Source organism: Pinus tabuliformis, chromosome 7, assembly GCF_031772625.1.
Source record: "Pinus tabuliformis cultivar Carrire ecotype Pingquan chromosome 7, CPIR1, whole genome shotgun sequence".
Taxonomy (NCBI): domain Eukaryota; kingdom Viridiplantae; phylum Streptophyta; class Pinopsida; order Pinales; family Pinaceae; genus Pinus; species Pinus tabuliformis.
Genome location: NC_142293.1, coordinates 454,865,423 through 454,870,575, shown reverse-complemented (window position 1 = coordinate 454,870,575; position 5,153 = coordinate 454,865,423).

The following is a 5,153-nucleotide window of genomic DNA, read 5'->3' as shown; positions in this document are numbered from 1 at the left end:
TTGTTCCTTTAGAGAAGCATATGTAAATACTATGATATTGGTTTTCTCATTTAGGTTTTCCCCTTGTCCTTCTCTACTTAATCTGATTAGCATGGAAAACATTGAAACATAAAGAACCAATTGTAGATGTATGTTTTATAGAATAAACATGGAAATCATGGTTCAATGCAAAGATTTGCTTATGCAAGGATCACATTTTCCATCAGAACATCATCAACCAAAAGGTGTAACCAAGATGGAGAAGAAGGACTAAAGGTTAGCCAAATGTTGTGGTGTCAAAATAATATTTTCAATTCAACACCATATATTGGAACCAGAAAACATAGTCACCCATGACACTTATTCACATGAATGAAAGGAAACTGAAGAAAATATCAAATATGAAAAATAATGAAAATAACATGATAGGTACATAGTGTAGGGCACAACTGTAGACTCTCATTGAAAATATTGTTTCAAATATTGGTCATTCCCAACAAGAGAGTTAGTATTCATGTCTAACGATTGGATACAAAAAGTATGATGGCCAAGCTTCTCATGCACAACATATTATTTGATCCATAGGGATTGGAACTTAGTTTGTTTCCCCTTATCTTCGTGGGATTTATCCAACTTCAAGAAAAGTTCACCCACACTAAATTCACTTTATCATGTAGACTTCATGTCAAATTATCTCTTGATATGACTCTGGTGAAGAGAAATATTTTCCTTTTTTTTCTTCCTTCCTTTCTCCAACTTAAGGAGAGTGTCTATCCTACTATGAAGCAAAAGCTAATGTTTACCTTGTGATTCTTGTGAAATTTGAAAGCTAGGAAAGTAGATGGATTATTTTCCATACACCAGGAAGTAAGGGGAAGTATTCAAAGAAGGATTAGACGTGGCATGGTCATCCCATAGGTCATTCACTAAAGAAAAGTGTCAGTTCCTATGTTTAGAGAAAAAGATCTTATTAATGATGCAGATACGGTTTTTATTGGTTGACTCAAAAAGATTGTTTCCCTGCAGATAGTAATTAACATGATGTTTCAATATGATACCATAATCAAATGAAAAAGGATATAGTTTTAACCGTGAAAAATAATTTGCATTGTCAAAAGTAAGTGAAGTCAGAATGTCGAACCTAGTAGTGATATTCTGCTTAAGGAAATTGATGACTTTTTTATCATTCACTCATTTGAGGGGAGGCACTTTTATCCACCACACAAAGTGGTTTGTAGTCGTAAGGATGTTGCTTCAATGAGTGTGGAAATATCTCACTGATAACATCTAAGCCCCATTGTTGGAATAGTTCTTCTAAAGTGGTGGGCTGCAATGGGATGGATGAATTCTTTTCTAAACCAACACATTTCTAATAGACTAGACACTTGCAGGCATATGTGTTAGCATATTTGAAGAGTGTGAGCCAATAAAAATTGACCCACATAACTTTGTGCACAGTAGTGTCACTCGTGAAGTGTCTTATGGCTCCTCCATGATGGAGGTCATGCAATACCTTTTATGAATTCATTTCTTCTAGGCATTTTAGCATGACTCTAATGTGGTGCTTCTTGAAAGGAACTTTATGTATCAATTAATAAGATAATGATTTCAATATAATTTCCCTCTTTTGTTTTGTTAATAAATGGGAGGATAGAGTACTATGCTGAAGATGTTATCACATGTCTGTGTACCAGGAGGTTGACGTGTAAATGTGAATAACTTACTCCATACTGTACATTTCAATCTCCTACTCTCATATAGAAGAATCTTCTTTTTTTTTTTGTACCAAGAGCCAATCCTTCTATTTCATTAATTCAAAATAAAGTTACATATTGTACACAAATTCATCCATTTACAAGAACTTCGGAGAAAGAGTCCCTTACCAAAAGCAAAACCCCGACACCCATCCCCAGTCAATACCCAACCTGTGGGAAACCAACTCATAAGTTTACAATGGTCATCCTCGGCCCCAATAACCATGCCAAAGGGTGATCAAACCCTCATGGCCCCACAAAGTAACCTGCTCCATCCCAACCGTCGATCTGAGTGCCTGGATCCAATGGCTATGAACCATATCGCTCCTCCCAACACGACCAATCATTAGAAATCGATGAAGGGTGGTAATCAAAACAACCCTCTACCATGTGTTGAAGACTCAATGGAATTGTTGCCGAAAAAGTAAAACCGCTTACCATACAAGCGACGAGGCAATCACCAAGAAACCAGCCATTGTGAGGTTTTCCAACCTGAAAATGGCAATGATATCAATTTTGGTAACTGGAAAATCAAACCTCTCGCCCTTCCTGATCTTACTACGGACCCTGAATCTGAGACTGCATTGGTAAAGAAAATGACCCATCTTGAATCGTTCTGAAAACTAGGGGAATCCTATTGATATACTTCAAGGAAAAAGTGGCCAAACTAAGAGGCAGTGGAAGCTTTAGCAAGGAAAAATCAATTCGTGCTCAAAACCCTTCCTCGATATCGAACCACTTCTCTATCCTCTGCAGTTTGTTCATCGCAGAGAGCCTTTAAACGATTCTGGGGCATTTCTTGCCACTTCTTCTCCATCCCGCAATCAGCATTGTTCACACCTTGGTTGGCCAGAATGTCTGATAGCTTATTGGCATTTCAATGCACATGATTGAAACTAACAGTACAAAGTCCTTAAAGGTGTACTTGAATTCTTTGATAAACCTGAATTAGTCTCCAATGATTTGAGACTTTCTCCAGTTTAGTACCATAGCTAATTCCTTTTACCAAGTTGATGGTTATTTCTGAGTCCGCTTCTGTAATGAGATTTTATCTATTGTTTTGAATTAAAATCTCTAGACATTGCTCCAGAGCCATTAATTCCGCCATATTGTTAGTGGCTCTACCTAAATGACTGTGGAAGATTAAGATGATACTACCCTATGCATCTCTTAAAACTCCTCTAAAACCAGTTGTTCCCGGATTGCCTTTTGAGGCACCATCAATATTGAATTTCAGATAGCTTTTCGGTGGAGGTTGCCAGAAATCCTTCTCTATATACATAGCTATGTTCTTTTTTAGTAGTCCGTGGGGAATAATCTCTTACATTCCCAAAATACTGAGAGTTCTCAGCTCCATCTTTGAGGGAGGATTCTTTGGGATGTTGCGAAATGTGGTGCTAATTATCTCCCTGATCTGATTCAAAGTCAAATCATACAGCCCCTAAGGGTTGGAATTTTCATTCTTGAAAATTATTTTATTCCTTTCTTTCCACACATTCCAGATAATGAATCCTGGCATGAAGGCCCAGGCCAAATTAAGTGATTCATTCTCTGAAAAGATCCTTCTCCACTTATTTAGGGTATTAGTGATACTTCCTCTTTCCCTATCTGTCTGTTGCAAAATGTTGGAAAAATAATCCCAAAGCCAGGTGGTGTAAGAGCAACTGTTGAGAATGTGCTCCATAGTCTCCTCGTGCTCTTCATAGAGTTGGCATCTGGACACCCCTTTTTCTAATATTATCCCAAGTCAAGATTTTCTTGTGATGAACCAACCACATGAAAAACTTGATCTTCATCCACCCTTGGTATTTCCAGATGTGCTGCCAGGTTTTTCCTAGAACACTGGAATCAAGCCCAAGGAGAATACCTTTTGCTTCCTTTAGATTAAAGGTACCTTTATTGTTGTTACCCCATCTCAATTGATTCAGCCCCTCTGTAACCAAGATCATCCTTTGTTTTAGTAAGCTTCTTAGTGCCTCTGCTTCTATTTTTCTGGAGTTGTCATCTTTGCAGTTAATGCTTCTCCAACTTCTCCACTTTCCCTGTATTTGAGAAATATCCCAGAAGTCCTTTACTTTGTTTAACACTTGGGAATATGTTTCCTGTTTGAGAGTGAAAAGGTCCTCTTTTAATAGCACTGGTTCTTGTTGCCATTTTTCCTCCCAAAAGAGTGCTATATCACCTGCTCTGATTTCCCAGAAACTATTTTTTTGCACTATGCTTCTATTATCCTAGGCCCTGTTCCAGAGGTAAGAGCCCTTTATGTTTCCTGACATTCTTATAAGATCATTAGTGTGCCAAGAGCTGGCATATTTTTCTTTCCAGATCCTTGCCCAATGGGATTTTGGCTCTTACACCCATCGCCACCAATGTTTTGCTCCTAGCACTTTACTAAGAATCTCCTCATCATCTAAGCCTAGACCCCCATGGCTCTTGGGTTTGCAGATTTTTTCTTAGGAAACCAGGGCCCATTTCTTCCTTGTTTCCTCCTTACCCCATAGGAAATCTCTTTTAATATTCCTAAATTGTTCTAAGACACCTTTGGGAGCTAGGAGGGCCGATAACATGAAAACTAGCATGGATTGCAGAATAACCTTTCGTAAAACCAGCCTGCCAACTAGGTTCAAGGCTCTGCTGGTCCATTTCTTAACTTTATCCTGCAACTTATTTAGCATAGGTTCCTAGATATATTTGAGGATTGGTCTGGCTATGAGAGGAAATCCCAAATACTTTGAGGGGAGGGAATCCCTTTGGAAGGCAGGGATTCTTGAGATATTTTTATGAATAGCAATGTTAGTGTTTAAGAAAAAAAATTTATTTAGAAATATTGACTTCCATACATATTGCCATTGCAAAAACATTAAGGATTTGATTATAGGATGAAGGTTCTTTGACTGTGGGGATTTCTTGCAACATGGTGTCATCTACAAATTGTTGGTGCATCAGTGTCTGACCATTCTCAGTTAATTGAAGACCCTTAATTTTTCCCATGGCTTTGGCCTACGTGATAGACCTCCCAAGCCCTTCCATCATGAGGATGAAGAGAAAGGGAGAGAGTGAGTCTCCCTCCTAAGGACTCTAGAAGGAAAGAGAATATCTAAGGGAGAGCCGTTAACCAAAATTGAAAAGCTAGAAGTAGTCACCAGAACCATTACCCATCTGACCCAATTGTGATTGAACCCAAAGGCCGTGAGCACCTTCTTGATGTAAACCCAATTGACTGTGTCATAAGCTTTGGAAATATCCAATTGCATGATCATCCCCACTTGCTTTTTGCTAGTAAGAGAGTGAACCACCTCATGGGCTTGAATAATGTTGTTCAAAATTTCTTTGCCCTCCACATAACCTGATTGTTCCTCTGACACTAATGAAGGAATGAGAGGTTTGAGTCTGTTAGCCACTACCTTGGATATTATCTTA